The 17801-nt window shown below is 33.6% G+C and overlaps 1 pseudogene; it reads left to right on the forward strand.

Annotated features, from left to right (window-relative positions):
- Positions 1-14243: 14243 nt before the first annotated feature.
- LOC145793624 (polygalacturonase-like) overlaps positions 14244-17801 on the forward strand; it is a 129535-nt pseudogene continuing 125977 nt past the window's right edge.

Raw genomic sequence — 17801 nt, forward strand, 5'->3', positions numbered from 1 at the left:
CCAGCAATCTTAAGACAGACTTATTTTTGGTGTCTTCATTGTATTTAATTTTATGTATTTTCACAAAGTGATACTCTGGTTGGAAAACAAATAGTAGTAATATACCGTTTGACAGATAGTAGTAATATACTGTCTGTTTTCTTTGATAACTAGTAGTAATATACTGGTGTCATTAACAATTGCAAAATATTAATTTGTGTTACAGAAAATTATTGTTGTATTTTATTTTTTTAGTTTTAGTAACAAGGAAAAATAAAATTATTTTGTGTTATAATTTATTTTTTGGTTTTAGTAACTCAAAAATTAATTTGTGTTTTAGTTTTTCTGATTTTTGTAATCAAATATTATGGCTACTACAACTAAAACTGTAACTAGAAGTGGAACTCCAATTGTTATACCAACTCCGATCCCCATCCAGAACCATGTTCAAGTACCAATAAATCATGGAGAAAAATCGAAAAAATTTAATGGTACTGAGTTTAAAAGATGGCAGCAGAAAATGCTGTTTTATCTTACAACTCTAAATTTGGCACGATTTCTCTGTGAAGAGGCTCCAGTACTTAGAGAGGATGAAAGTGATCGGCAAGTTGTTGCCACTATAGATGCTTGGAAGCATTCAGATTTCCTGTGCATAAACTACATCCTCAATGGCCTTGACAACATGCTGTATAATACTTACAGCCCTTTGAAAACAGCAAAATAATTATGGGATTCTTTGGAGAAAAAATACAAGACAAACGATGCCGGCACAAAGAAATTTGTTGTCGGTAAATTTCTGAACTTTGTTATGGTAAACTCTCAAACAGTAATTTCTCAAGTTCAAAATTTTCAAATAATTTTGCATGATATTCATTTTGAAGGTATGTCTCTTAACGAGTCTTTCCAAGTCGCTACTTTAGTGGAAAAGTTACCACGGGCTTCGAAAGATTTCAAAAATTATTTAAAACATAAACGCAAGAAGATGACCATGGAAAAATTGATTGTAAGATTGAGAATTGAGGAAGATAACTGAAAGGCTGAAAAGGGGAATGGGAAAAATCCCATAGAGTCCAAGGCTAATGTGGTTAAACAAGTTCACAAATCACATAACAAAAAGCGGAAGTTTACTGGAGATGGTCCTAAATAAGGTGACAACAATGACAATAAGAAGTTCAAAGGAAAATGCTATAGCTGTGGCAAAACTGGACATCGAGCTTCTAACTGCCACCGCCCTAAGAAGGATCGCGGAAGCACAAGTAATAAGACTACTAATCAAGCCAATATAACAGAATTAGATTACATCTCTGATGGGGTAAATAATATCAACCTCTCTGTTGTGGTGTTTGAGGCTAATTTGGTTGGAAATCCCAAGGATGGTAGGTTGACGCTGGAGCAACTCGTTACATTTGTGCAGACAAGAAGATGTTCACAACTTACAATGAGGCTGCAAATGGTGAATAACTTTTCATGGAAATTCTTCTACTTCTACTGTGGCTGGACAAGGAAAAGTGATCTTGAAGATGACATCAGGGAAAGAACTGACCCTCAACAACGTACTGCACATACCAGACATCTGGAAGAATTTAGTTTCTGGCTCTTTGTTAAGTAAAAATGGTTTTAGGCTTATTTTTTAGTCTAATAAATTTATATTAACAAAGAGTGGTATGTATGTTGGTAAGTGATACATGAGTTATGGTCTCTTTAAATTGAATGTAATGACAGTTGTACCAAAACTTACTATGAATAAGAATAACACATCTTTTGCTTATATTCTTGAATCGAATTTATGGCATGGTAGAGTAGGACATGTGAATTTTGATGCTTTGCGTAGATTAATTGGTTTGGATTATATACGAAAGTTTGAAATTGATCCTAATCACAAATATGAAATTTGTGTAGAAGCGAAACTAACTAAGGCTCCTTTTAAATCGATTGAAAGAAAAACTGAACCTCTAGAATTAATTCATGCTGATGTATGTGATCTTAAATTTGTTCAAACTAGAGGAGGGAAAAAGTATTTCATAACATTTATCGATGATTGCACAAGATATTGTTATGTATACTTATTTAGAAACAAAAATGAAGCCTTAGAGATGTTTAAACTCTACAAAACAGAAGTTGAAAATCAACTTGGAAAAACCATTAAAATGGTAAGAAGTGATAGGGTGGTGAATATGATGCACCATTAAATGAATTTTGTGCACAACATGGCATTATTCACCAAACTACAGCACCCTATTCTCCACAGCAAAATGGAATTGTTGAAAGGAAAAATAGAACCCTTAAAGAATTGATGAATGCCATGTTACTAAGTTCGGTCTTACCTCAGAACTTGTGGGGGAAAGCAATATTGTCTTCTAATTATGTTCTTAACAGAATACCCCATAAGAAAACCAACAACACTCCTTATGAATTATGGAAAGGTCGACCACCTTCCTATAAATATTTAAAAGTGTGGGGGTGTTTGGCAAAAGTAGAAGTTCCTGTTCCGAAAAAGACTAAGATAGGACCAAAAACAGTGGATTGTGTGTTTATTGCTTATGCTCAGAATAGTACTGCATATTGGTTTCTAACTTATAAATAAAAAATACCTGATATAAATGTGAACACTATTATAGAGTCAAGGAATGCTGTGTTTTTTGAATATGTCTTTCCTTACAAGAAAGGATACAAATTAAATTCACAGAAAAGAACTTATGATTGTACACAAAGTCAAGAGACTAATGACAATCAAACACAAGAGACTAGTAATGGTCTCGACCAATAGGATTTAACTGATGATGAACCAAAACGGAGTAAGAGAGCAAGAACATCAAAATCCTTTGGTCTAGATTTTCTGACATACCTGTTAGAAAATGAACCTCAAAGCTTCAAGGAAGCAATGACAGGTACTGAAACACCATTGTGGAAAGAGGCTGTTAATAATGAAATTGAATCTATTATGTGAAATCATACTTGGGAATTAGTGGATCTTCTACCTAGTTCTAAACCTCTTGGATATAAATGGATATTCAAGAGGAAAATGAAAGCAGATGGTTCAATAGACAAGTATAAAGCAAGACTTATAGTAAAAGGTTACAGGCAAAAGAAAGGTCTGACCTATTTTGACACATATTCCCATGGGACAAGAATAACATCCATTCGCATGCTTATTGTTATAGCAGCGTTGTTTAATTTAGAAATACATCAAATGGATGTTAAGACAGCTTTCTTAAATGATGATCAAAATGAAGAGATCTATATGGAGCAACCCAAAAGGGTTGTAGTGCCAGGGTAAGAAAAGAAAGTTTGTCGGCCTGTAAAATCTCTTTATAGATTAAAACAAGCACCTAAGCAATGGCATGGAAAATTTGATCATGCTATGCTTACTAATGAGTTTAAGATAAACGAATGTGACAAGTGCGTCTATGTTAAAAACATTGACCAAGGATATGTCATAGTTTGTCTTTATGTGGATGACATGTTTATTATTGGAAGTAGTCAAAATATGATCAAATCAACTAAGCAAATGTTGAATAGAAGATTTGATATGAAAGATATGGGGGTCCCAGATGTTATATTAGGAATGAAAATTACTAAAACATCTGGTGGATATGCATTATCTTAATCACATTATATTGAGAAAAGTTTTGGTAAATTTATCGAGGATGATATGAATGTAACTACAACACCTGTAGACATTAGTCTTTATTTATCAAAAAATAAATGTGATGCGGTGTCTTAGTTAAAATACTCCCAAATCATTGGAAGCCTAATATACCTAACGAATTGTACTCGTCCTGATATAGCTTATGCTATCAATAAATTGAGTAGATACACTAATAACCTCGGAGAAGACCATTGGAAGGCGATCATTCGGATTCTTAGATATCTAACATCTACTTGTGATCATGGTTTGAACTTTACTTGATATCCAGCAGTACTCGAAGGTTATTGTTATGCCAATTGGGTATCGGATACTGATGATTCAAAATCCACTAGTAGACATGTCTTTACTCTCGGAGGCACTGCAGTTTCTTGGAAATTCATGAAACAAACATGCATTGCACAATCCACAATGGAATCTGAGTTCATAGCTTTAGACAAAGCAGGAGAAGAAGCAGAATGGTTTCGTCACTTCTTAGAACACATTCTAATGTGGCCAAAACCTGTGCCAGCTATTTGCATTCATTGTGATAGTCAATCTACAATAGGCGGGGCACAGAATCATATGTATAATGGTAAGTCACGACATATTCATCGTCGACATAATACCGTAAGGCAATTGCTCTCAAATGGAATAATCTCAATAGATTATATAAAATCTAAAGAGAATATTGTGAATACGTTAACAAAAGGTTTGACAAAAGAGCAAGTGTATAGCTCATCGAAGGGGATGGAATTAAAATCTATTACATAAGAGTCATCATAATGGTAACCCTACTTATATCACTAGAGATCCCAAGAACTAAGTTCAAAGGGACAACTAAGTTATGTGTGGCTCGCCAAAAATCACCAAGGGATTAAAATTCCCTACCCATTCCTATGGTGAGAGTGATATCTGTAACATGTGTTGTATACAGGGGTCTTAGGATAAGCTTAGCTTTTAATGATTACTTATATCTTGATTTAGGCATGAAAATCAAGACGAGTATAAGGAGATACTAAAAATAAGAATCACCTATATGAGCGTCGAACTGGGGCCAGTTCTATGAGAATGAAGAGGCTAAGTTCTCTAGAAGCACACATGAAAGCCAGGAGCATTCAAGGCTAAAATAAACACAACAATGAGAACCACGATGTGTTAGAAGATATTTTGTATGAAATCTATTGTCTTGGCTTACACAAACGGATGAACAATTCAAGGCATCACGTTCATTGGTTAGCTAGTAAGTCCGATAGGTTATCACTAGGGAACGTTCAAGGACGAAAGCTACCTATCCTGATGTAAGATATTTTCGATTTATACTCTTTCGACAAATTCTGCATATTGTTGCATTTCCGTTGTCATCAAATTCTATTCATGTGGGATTTTGTTAGAAATATGGTTTTGGAAAAATCTAGAAAAATATATTTTTTCCTCAACTTTGGTATAATTTTTAGGTGGGACCCATGCGCCAAAGTTGGCGAGTCTAAGTGGTAACGTGTTTTTTGCCGCGTTGTGATTCACGTGGTATATTTGGTTGCTCAAAACCATTATCGGGTGATTGGAAAATTGAAGCCAAAGTGAGCTCCATGGAAATAAAGTTTTTGGTGAAAATTTCTTAAGGTTTGAAAAATGGCTTGTCCCACATTGATTTGGTGAGAAACTTTAAATGGGTTTATAAGGCTTGGAGTTGGAACTTCGGGTAAGCCCCAAGGGGCACCCAAGTTTTGTAGAGAGGGAGGTTATGGGCAAAATGGGCTAGACCTATTGGACCCAAAAATTACCACACACGCGTGCTGCCGCCGTCGTCGGGCGGGCTAGACTTGGGCTTGGGTGCGTGGTGTGAGGTTGGGTTGGGCTTGTCTGGCCCAAGACTAATCGTTTTGGGCCAAAAACATTTGAATTTAATTTAATTTTGGTAAAATAAAATCAGACCGTTTAAAATTCAAATCTATCCGAACCTTCTGTACAGATTTCAAAATCTGTCCGTTTAATTCAAGGAAAACCCATTCCTCTTTGAATTTAAATTCAAATAGATTTAAATCTGTGCAAATTCAACCGAAAATATTTGGTTATTTGTTGAAACAGTGTTGCACCTGTTCAAACAGGTTTGATACCTGTTTAATTCAAATTGAAAAAAAGCCACCACTACATCTATAAATAGGCAGTCCTCATTTGATGTTTTCATTCATAATTTTTGTCCAGAAAAATACTGCATTACTCTACATTGTTGCATTATTGTTCTTCTGAAAAAGAGTGTATACACTTAGTGTGTTTGTTGTGCGAATAAATTGTAACGCTGCATTTATTCGTTGTTGATCATTTTATCCTGGGAGATAGACGTCTAAAAATCTGAAAGCACCGTGGAGAGGATAAATCTGTCTTAAGGACACAGTATCAAACACTAGACTTGATCAGAATATTGTTCAAGAAATTAATCAAGTTGTTAATTTTCTGTTTTATTTATTTACATCAAATTTTGATTTTATTTTTGTAACAAATAAAAGTTGTTTTTATTTATTTAATTTTATTTCTAGTTTGATTTTTGTAATCAAACATTCTCCCTCCTTTCCTTTATTTCTTTTGTATTCTGTTTGTTATTTAGTACACAAACAAAATTTATTTTTCCAAATACAGTGAATATTGTCCAACAATTTTCTCATAAGCTTGCTTCATCATTTGTAGTTGTATCACATGTACGTTTCTTTGTATTAAATTATTATTTGTTTATCTAATATGCACTTATTTGTAATCAATGACACATTCATAATTAATCTCATCTGTACATTTCAAATTAAATCTGTTTCTACGTATTTTTTTTTTTTAAGAAATGTATTATTGCTCAATAAAAATTCTAGCATTACAAATAATAACTGTCTATATATGCATGTGTATATATGTGTGTATGAATAGAATAACAAGAGGTATATTTTGGTAATTTAATGAACAACTCAAGGAAAAATTAGATTAGAAAGAGATTGCAGCTATGTAGAGATGGTTCAACCATTAGGTCACTTAACCCATCGCCTAAAGCTCATAAAGAAATTTTTTTTTATAAAAAAAATGATCATTGAAAGCCTCAATTTTTCAAAAGCCCAATAAAATAATGTCTTATTTTGATATTAAGCCTCAAGTTTCACCTAGCGGCTATGGAGACATAAATTGAGTAGAGGCGTTGATCTTGCACGCCAATCAAAACAAAAATAATCATGCTAACGGTCGTTCATATTATATGCTTTTTGTGCTTTTTGTTCATTTAGATTTCATTTGGAAATGTGTTATTTTAGTAAAAAAAAAAATTAGCTAAAATATGAAGTAAGAAAACTAGTATATCTGGGATGATTTTTTTTTTTTTATGAAAAAATATGCAAAACAATTAAGAGAAAATAGAATTTTAATCTTTTTTATATAATTTGACGACTTCTTAATTTTTTTTTATTAATTTTTTGATTTTTAAACTAAAAAAGTTCCTAGACAAGGCTTTAACTAAACTTTGAACTTTGAAGATCTCCCATCTCTCATGTAAATGCCACCTACGTGCATCTGCTCCTTTTGCTGTTCATTCACAAATCTCGTGTCTTTTAGTAACTACCCATTGCTAAGCTTTCCTATCTTTTCTATCATGTAATATCTGTTCGAAAAAAATGGTTTTTTGGTGACTTTAATTAAATATTAAAGTGGGTCCCAATCGTCTATTGTGTTGGGTCCAAGTGGGTCAAGATACTTTTCAATGATATCTTTACACCACAAATACAATGGCCAAAAACCATTGAGAATTGAATGAGAAATTGCCCCATGAAGTTAGCTTCATAAAAGAGTTAATGGGGTTTGTAACTTCTGCCTTTATTGCAGAGTTTAATAGTGCATTAATGGGGTTTGTAACTCTTGCCTTTATTGCAGAGGTTAATGGTGCATTAGTGACTAGCCATAAAAGCTGGAGGCTTCTCCTCTCTCCCCTATACATGTATAAATTGAGACCCTCCTGTCAAGTCTCAAACACAGAAATTGTTTTTTTCTATTCTTTAGTCAGTTTGCTAGAAAGCTCTTACAAGGAGAGAGTGCTGCCACAGTTTTTGTTCGCTAAGCTAGATTGAAAGTGCTTTTGCTGTAGCTGGTTTTTGACCGTCGTATCCTGGGAGACAGACGCCGGAATTCCTCAAGCACTCGACCCGTGAGGCGGCGAAATCTGTATTAAGGAAACTACTACTATGCAGGCTTCGGTTTGATTTCTTTGCCATTTTGTTGTATTGTGTATTTCTGTTGTAATTCTCAGCATGTGTTCTTGGTTTTTTTTTTAATTTATTCGTGAATCTATTTATTTAATTTCACGATTTGAACATCAAGCTTAAAATAGATTTTTGATGTTTTCATAAATTATAAAATTAGATTCATAAGATTGAATGCTACTGTTTTACTTCTCATTTTCTATGGTTGCAATCCAATTTATTAGATAATTAGTTTACGTTTATTAGATAATTTATGGTTGATTGCTTCCAATTTTTTTTAATATGATTTGCATGACTTTTGAGTTTGTCATGTTCTGATTTTAGTTGCATGTTTGGTATTATAGTAATAAATAAACAATAGAACAGATGTGCTAGCTGCTTAGTACTACCGTGCCCACTGTTGAAATTTTTTTTTTTTTTTTTATAAATTTACGCATGCTCATAGACTTTCAATTTTATGGTTTTTAGTCCACTGATTTTTCCTGGAAATTCAATATTTGTAAATTATGCAAGTTTTGACATGTTATTTAGTTTCTAGCTTTTAGTTTTCTTACATGATTTAATCTTTAGAATTTTTTGCATGTTAATTGCTAAATGGTTATTGGTTTCTAACAGTTATTTATAATTCTTGCCTATTAATTTTAGTTTAATGTATTTTGGAGTTATAGAGTTTTGTAGCTTGTATGAATTTATGTACATGAATATTCTGAATTTAATTGGGTGCATTATTTTGAATTATTTAATTGGGCGCATTAAATTTGAATTTAACCTATTTATTTGGAGTTATTAGTGTAAAATGGTTTCAGTTATTTATTATATTTATTTTTTTCTTAGATTATTTGTTTGAATTTTGTTGTGATTTTTTCTGCTAACTTCTTTTACAGGAATACTTGCAAAAGGGAACGAAAAAAAAAATACAAAACCAAATAAATAGTATTTGGGATGTAAAAACAAAAATTTTTGGACTACTAACTTTTGTGTCGAATAGGAATACCTAAGCGTGGAAAGGCTTTTGGACTAAATAGAATCCTTATGGATTGGCTATTTTATTTAAATGTTGAAGCATGTTTTGCTTGAGATTTAGTTGGTTTGTTTACCAATTTGTAGTAGCAAGTTTTATTTGCTTGTATTATTAGAAGCATTTTATATGCGTGTAATTGTTATAGCAATTTTTAAATTGCTTGTAAGTTTGGAACTTGGTTTGGTTTTCTGCGATAGAAACCAAAGTGTTTAGCTTTGACTAAAGAATAGTTCTTATTTGTTCAGAAATGACAACTAAGACAGATTTGGTTTCAAACCTTTGGGGTTTGAGGAAGTATCTGGGTTTAATCATTTTATTCCCAAAGTGTTGGAAAACCAAGTTTGGAGAAAATCTTTGATTATAATCTGATTATTTCCAAAGTGTTTTGGTTTATAATCTGATTATTTCCAAAGTGTTGTGGTTTTGAGAAAAGAAATCCAATTTTAGCATTAGCTAAAATATCTCTGATTTTTATTCAGAAATCATGGGCTCAGTTCTGGGAGTACCAGTTAACTTTCATGGGCTCAGTTCCGGGAGTACCGGTTAACTTTTATGAGTGGTGTAATTCTGGTAGCAAATTTTATTTGCTTGGAAATTGGTTTGTTATAACCTGGTTTATCCCCTGGAAAATTTAATTTTTAAATTTGTTTCCCATAGACTAGGAGTCAACATACTCTTGAAAGTTTTGTCAAAAGGTTAATTGGGTTTTAAGTGGGACCATTGTGACCCCTCCAGTCTTCCTGGGAACATTCTTGACCATGTTTGATTCTAGGTTAAGTGGTGAGACTAATTTTGAATTAAATTTCAAGTGTGGATTTTCTAGTGTTAAGTTTAGTTTATGGAAAAAACAGAATAATGAAATTGTGTTGTGATTTTTCAGAAATGGGTTCAAGAGGTGACAACAGAAATGTTGTTCCACCTGACAACGTTAAGCCTTGCAAGATTCTTAAAAGATGATCTAGAGAGATCAAGTGTGATTAAAGGAAATCATAAGATTGCATGATAACATTTCTGAATTGATCAGAAATTAGTATGGTATCCTTGTGTTATTTATAGCATTTGTGATTGCTATATGACTTTGCTTGAATGCAAAGATGAGACAACCTGTTATAGTGGGTGAATTTTTTTGGATTTTTAAATTCCAAATATATTCTTAAATTGATAGCTCCTAGTGAGTACAAGATCACTGATCACAAAGATAGAAAACTGGTGGTTCCTAGGAGGTGTAGACCACTGGCTACACAGTTATGAGATTGTGGCTCCTAGTAGTGAACAGATTACTGATCACATGTCAAGACATCATGGTTCCTAGTAGTGGAGAGGCTACTGGTCATATGTTAAGACATGATGATTCCTAGTAATGAAAGAATCTATTGATCCTATGTCAGGGTGTTGTGATTCCTAGTAGTAAAGTGACTACTGATCACAAGTTAAGACATTGTGATTCCTAGTAGTAGAAAGTCTACTGACCACATGTTGAGAAATTAGTGATTCCTAGTGATACGACTACTGGCCATGTTATGAAGTTCCATATAGTAGACTATTGAACACTAGATTTGTGTTTCCTAATAGTAAGACTATTGGCTTCAGAGTGATAGGTTGGACCAAATATATTTGGGTGCCTAATTCGGTTGATGACATTCTGGGAATGTATTTACTGTGATATGATTTTGAGAGTTTCATAATCATTGTGACACAAGGAATTGTTTAAAGACCTTGTATGAATTTTCGAAAAAGGCCAAAAGCCTTTGTATAAATTCTACAAATGTGGGGGTGTCATGCAAAAGGCGAGAATACCTAAACCCAAGAGGGTTAGGATAAGCCTAAAAATCCATTGACTTTGTATTCAACGGTTATGCACAATATAGCAGTGCATATCGATTTCTTGTGGTTCAGTCTGCTATTCCAGATATACATAAGAATACTATCATGGAATCAAGAAATGCATCTTTCTTTGAAAATGTATTCTGAGTTCCATGAAAGAGGTTGAAGGTGACAATGATTACATAGCTAATCAAACAAATGATCACTTGCGTGATCAAGTTGATAATTAAGCTGAAGATGTAGATGAGCTAAGGAGTAAGAGGGCTAGGACTGCAAAGTCCTTTGGTCCGGATTTTTTGACTTATATGTTAGAGGGAGAACCTCAAACTTTCCATGACGCTGTGACTTCACCTGAAAGTCCTTTGTGGAAAGAAGCAATTAAGAGTGAGATTGACTCCATCTTCCAGAATCATACTTGGGAGTTGGTTGATCTACCCCTAGGCAGTAAGGCCTTGGGGAGTAAGTGGATCTTTAAAAGAAAGATGAAAGCTGATGGGTCAATTAGTAAGTATAAAGCTAGACTCGTTATCAAAGGATACAGGTAGAGAGAAGGCCTGGATTACTTTGATACGTATTCACCTGTGACAAGGATTACATCCATTCGCATGGTGATTGCGATAGCAACGCTACGTGGTCTGGAGATACATCAGATGGATGTAAAGACATCTTTCTTAAATGGATATTTGAATGTAGAAAACTACATGGAGCAACCCGAAGGGTTTTCAGCTCCAGGACAAAGTAAGAAAGTCTATAAGCTTGTCGTTGTATGGTTCGAAGCAAGCTCCAAAGCAATGGCATGAGAAGTTTGACAATGCTATGTTGTCAAATGGATTTAGAATCAATGAGTGTGACAAATACGTATATGTTAAAGACACTGACAGGGATTATGTCATTTTGTGTCTCTACGTTGATGACTTACTCATTGTTGGTAGTAATGATGAGATGATTAAAACTACCAAAAGATTGTTAAACTCTAAGTTTGACATGAAAGATATGGGCCTTGCAGATGTTATTCTAGGTATTAAGATTACCACAACATCTAGTGAAATTTTACTTTCTCAGTCTCACTATGTTGAGAAGATACTTGAGAAATTTGGTAAATCAAATACAAGTGTGTCTAGGACACCGGTAGACGTCAGTCTGCACTTGACCAAGAATAATGATGAGAGTGTCTCTCAGCTAGAATATTCTAGGGTCATTGGCAGTTTGATGTATCTGATGAGTTGTACTAGGTCGGATATAATTTACTCAGTTAGCAGGCTTAATAGATACACAAGTAATCCTGATGCTTCTCATTAGAAGGGCATTGCGTGGGTGTTAAGATATTTACGCTACACTCAAGATTATGGGCTGCATTATACTCGATATCCAGCGGTGCTAGAAGGCTATAGTGATGCGAATTGGATATCAGATATAAAGGACTCAAAGTCCACTAGTGGATTTGTGTTCACTCTTGGTGGGGCAGCCGTATCTAGGAAATCTTCCAAGCAAAAGTGTATATCTAGATCTACAATGGAATCAGAGTTTATTGCTTTTGGTAAAGCAGCGGGAAAAGCTGAATGGCTTCGCCATTTCATTGAAGATTTGCCACGTTGGTCTAAACCTATGCCAGCTATTTGTATTCATTATGATAGTCAATCTGTAATTAGTAGGGCACAGAGTTATATGTATAATGGAAAGTCTAGACATATCCGTCGTAGACATAATTCCATTCGACAAATACTCTTAAATGGAGTTGTTTTTATAGACTACGTAAAGTCTAAGGACAACTTTACGGATCTGCTAACCAAAGGGTTAAATGAGTGTTGGTCGAGACATCGTCAAAAGGAATGGGGTTGAGGCCTTTGGAAGTAACCGGAATGGAAACTCAGCCTAGTTGACTGGAGATCCCAAGATCTAGGTTCAAAGGGACAACCTAATTGCATGTAACAGCGGTATGTCACCGAGGAGGTTAAACCTCCAGCCATTCCTTCTATCAGTGATACCTGCAAGTGTAGAGGTTAAGCTGAGCTTTTAATGACTCTAGAGTGTTAAGCTGTTGAGCTGAGTATAGCAGGATACTCAAGTAGAGTCACCTATGTGAGTGTGAAGTGGGGCCGCTTCTAGAAGAATTGGGCAGGCCAAGATTCTTTGAAACCACTTGCTGAAGCAGGCTAGTGCCCAGGGCCATACAGGGCACACCAGTGAGAACAGAATTGTGGTAGGAGTAATTCTCGTGTGAGATCTATTGTCTTAGTTTACATAAATGGCAGAGCAGTTCAAGATGTCATATTCATTGATCAGCCAGTAAACTCGATAGGTTTTCACTGGGAGAGGTTCAAAGCCAAAAGTTACCTTCTCTGATGTCAGGGTTAGTCCGTTGAACTCTCTCCAAGTCTTTATTGTTGAACAATGTCCGTTTGTTAAGTCATTCGATCAATTTTTATTCATGTGGGGGATTGTTGGAAAATATGGTTTTTGGTAACTTTAATTAAATATTAAAGTGGGTCCTAATCGTCTATTGTGTTGGGTCCAAGTGGGTCTAGATACTTTGCAATGAGATCTTTACACCACAAATACAATGGCCAAAACAATTGAGAATTGAATGAGAAATTGCCCCATGAAGTTAGCTTCATAAAAGAGTTAATGGGGTTTGTAACTTCTGCCTTTATTGCAGAGTTTAATAGTGCATTAATGGGGTTTGTAACTCCTGCCTTTATTGCAGAGGTTAATGGTGCATTAGTGACCAGCCATAAAGGCTGGAGGCTTCTCCTCTCTCCCCTATACATATATAAATTGAGACCCTCCTGTCAAGTCTCAAACACAGAAATTGTTTTTTCCATTCTTTAGTCAGTTTGCTAGAAAGTTCCTACAGGGAGAGAGTGTTGCCACAGTTTTTGTTCGCTAAGCTAGACAGAAAGTACTTCTGCCGTAGCTGGTTTTTGACCATCGTATCCCGGGAGACAAACACCGAAATTCCTCAAGCACTCGACCTGTGAGGCGGCGAAATCTGTTTTAAGGAAACTACTACCGTGCAGGCTTCGGTTTGCTTTCTTTACCATTTTATTGTATTGTGTATTTCTGTTGTAATTCTCAACATGTGTTCTTGATATTTTTTTTATTTTTTTAATTTATTCGTGAATCTATTTATTTAATTTCACAATTTGAACAACAATATCAACATCTTACTTGGTGTGAACATTGTTACAATATTGAAAATTTTATGAACCCTATCTATTCCTTTTTTTATATACCTAAATTACATATTATTTTGACAACTTTATATTGAATTTTTGTAAAGAATAATGTGTTTTATTTCCAATGAAAAAAACGTCAACCGTTATTTTGATCATTTCAAAAATATCATAACGAATCATTTTTATTGTGTGTTTTTTTCTTTTTATAACTTTCCTTTTCATAAATGGAAGATTAGTCCCAAGATAAGGAAACTTTAAGTTACACAGGACCTAAAAAAAAAAAGTATTGTGATTTTTTCAGTTACAAGAACATGATATCCTCTATAAATACCTCTCAACTAATTCAAAACCTCTTCAACTCCTAAACTCATCTCTCTCTCTCCTCCACCATCATGAAATCTCTTCCAGTTCTCACATTTCTCTTCACCATCTTCTTCTTCCATCAATCATCATCATCATCAACTCTTCCAATCACATATAATGTATTAAATTTGGGAGCCAAGCCTGACGGCAACACCGACTCAACCAAGTCCTTCTTGAGTGCATGGGCTTTAGCCTGTGGTTCGGCACAGCCAGCCACAATTTATGTGCCGCCAAGAAGGTACTTGATTGGCAGACCAGCAAACTTTGGAGGACAATGCAAAAACAATGCTATAACTATTCGTATTGATGGCATGCTCGTCGCTCCATCCAATTACAATGTTTTAGGAAATGCCGAAAACTGGCTTCTGTTCGAGGGAGTCAATGGAGTTTCTATAGTTGGTGGAGTGCTTGATGGACAGGGGGCTTCCCTTTGGGCTTGCAAGGCTTCTGGCCAGACTTGCCCCGATGGAGCCACGGTAGGTTAAAGGTTCGTTTGTGAATTGATAGTTTTGGTCAATTTTTAATTTTTATAAAAAAAAACATGCACAAAATAAGAAGAATAGATTGCCTTTATTTTAGTCAATTACCAAACATGCTTAGGCCGGAAATGTTATTCAAGTACCTCTATATTTAAAAGAAATTTACCTTTATGTCCCAAATTCCTATAAAACACTTAAGGGTTCGTTTGGCATGAAGGTTTGGGTTGGGTTGGGGCTATCTTAGTCATAAAAAGACAAAATAAGCTTTTTAGTCCAATAAGACAAAATGTCATATCTAAACCATAATCATTTCATTTTTTCTCTCACAAAAGTTAAAAAAGTTAAAAAGCCTATCCCAAACAAAGCTTTTTAACCTCAGGTTAAAATAGCTAAAAAGTTAAAAAGTCAAAAAACTAACTCACACCCCAAACAAAGGCTAAAACATACTCATTTTGCCCTCAAGCTGTACTCCCATACCCATGTCATACCAAACACATCACATACCATGTATGGGTTAAGTAGGTGATACTTGTACAATAATATGTTTGGATTAGTAGATTTCATAGGGTATAGAATGTTTTGTTATCTAAGCATGTTCGACAATGGGCTAAAATAACTCAAAAATAAAAAAATCACTATAAAAAGTCAATCTATTATTTTTATTTTGTGCCTAGCTTTTTATAAAAATTAAAAATTTATTAAAAATATTAATTTCAAACGAATCTTTAACCTACCGTGGCTCCATCGGAGCAACTCTTGCCAGGAGCCTTGCAAGCCCAAAGGGCAGCGCCCTGTCCATCAAGCACTCCACCAACTATAGAAACTCCATTGACTCCTTCAAACAGAAACCAGCATTTCCTAAAACATTGGAATTCGACATCAATACGAATAGTTATAGTGCTATTTTTGCATCGGCCTCCAAATTTAAAGAGCAATTATGCATATTCAATTTGTTTTTATTTATTTTGCACTAAAGAATAAGATTTTTATATATGTAATAAAATTTATAATATATAAAGGAAAACACTTTAGTTTAGTCTAAAAATACGATTCTGGAGGGATTGTAATTTTTTATATTCTTTTTGTGCAAATAAAGATGTATTAATTGAAACTATAGAAAAACATTTTCAAAGGTAGTATAAAAGTATGTTGCAAATTGAACAAAATTTTGTCAATTCCACTTAATCAATCTAAATTTGGCATAGGAGACCTATTCAAATATGGAGTAGGATACAATGGTCCTGCTTGGTGCAACTGTAAACAAGTGATTATAGATTATAGTTTAACAGATTATAAATTTTAGTTTTAAACAAAAGCTGTTAATCTGTTTGGTGCAACTGTGAGATTATGAATTTAAATAGTGTTTGGTTGAATAAGCTGTAAAATAGTTTTTTACTATATAATTGTCATTTTTATAAGATGTAAAAATTGTAAATTTTTTTTCTTTTCTTCAATTTTATTTTTTAAAAAGCTCTTTTATAAATTAAAGTTAATAATTAGTACTTATATTGATGTACTTTATTACAATTCCATTTCAACCTCTCTTTTTTTTGGTACAAAAAAAACAAAAGGGACTAGACCCTAACAAAAGGTGAACCAACTATCAACAATGAGCAATTTTGCTAGTTTGCTCTACAAATTGAAAAAGAAACCAATTAAAAAAACCTATAAACAATTTTTTTTTCATAGTGTAAACATATATATATATATATATAACTGGTTGTAAATAAAATAAAATAAAAATCTTAAAACTCAAATGGTTTTCCCTAATTTCATAAATCATAACTTAAATCCACAAATTAGTAAGTTTAGGGTTTCATTGAAAAAAAGAACAATTAAAAAAACCCAAAACAAATTTTTGTTTTTTTTTCATAGTGTAAAGATATATATATATATATATATATATATATATATATAACTTGTTGTAAATCAAAAAAACAAAATCTTAAAACTCAAATGATTTTCCTAATTTCATAAATCATAACTTAAATCCACAAATTAGTAAGTTTAGGATTTCATTGAAAAATAAAACAAGTAAAACAACCCTAAACAAAAAAATAAAATAAAATTCCATACTGTAAACATACGTATATATATATATATATATATAACTGGTTGTGCACAAAAAGAAGATCTAAACTTACAACTCATCGGAGATGGGGTGGAAGTTTAGTCGTCTAGATTTCGTCGGAGATAATGGTGCCTCCGATCGACTTCAGATCTTCGCACGTTGAGATTCAATCTGGGCAAAAATGTGAGAGTTCTTTGGGTTCTCTCTAGAGCTCTCTGTGTTCTCTCTGTATTCTCAGATGTAAAATGAGGAGAGAGAGAGAGAGAGAGAGAGAATATAATAGGAGTTTATATAGTTGGCTTAATGGTAATATTTTGTGATGATATATGACATTTAAGTATTTTGACTTCTTCAGCTTTAGCTATCCGTAAAATTTGGGAGCTTTTCTATCTACACACAACAAATCCCCTCTATACACACACTTAATGATATTTATTTTTATTACAATTTTATCCCTAAGTGAAATTACAATTTTAGACATCATACCCAATTCAAAACATCTCAATGCACATCCAGACTTCACATATGTTGAAGCTCCAAGTTCGTAGCTTCTTCCATTGAAGCTGTTGAAGCTGTTGAATTCTTCCTCATTCATCATACATTAAGCTAGAAGGGAAAGCATCAACATTCCTCATTCACCATACATTAAGCTAGAAGGGAAAGCATCAACCTTCCTCATTCGTAGCTTCTTCCTCATTCATCATTGTTATGGAGGATTTGTCTTCTGAAAATCAGCAAATAAATGTTTATGAGAAACACAACGAAGGAAATGTGAGTGTCTCTTGTTTTTTTTTTTCAGCGTCGTTTGGATAACCAGAGTCGAAGTATATTATTTTGTTCGGAAATCTACTACCGAAATAAGTATTTAATTTTGGAAGTTGTTGTCCAGAATAAGTTAACTTTTACAACATTCAACTTCCGAAATTTTAAAATTAATTCGGACAACTACTTTCAAAAATTAGCATTTTGTTCAACATTGTACTTCCGAATGAAGTAAAAAAAAAAAAAATTCCCATTTTATATTCCAAATTTGCAAA

The sequence above is a fragment of the Camellia sinensis genome, chromosome 6 (genome assembly GCF_055761805.1).
Source record: "Camellia sinensis isolate YWXY chromosome 6, ASM5576180v1, whole genome shotgun sequence".
Lineage (NCBI taxonomy): Eukaryota > Viridiplantae > Streptophyta > Magnoliopsida > Ericales > Theaceae > Camellia > Camellia sinensis.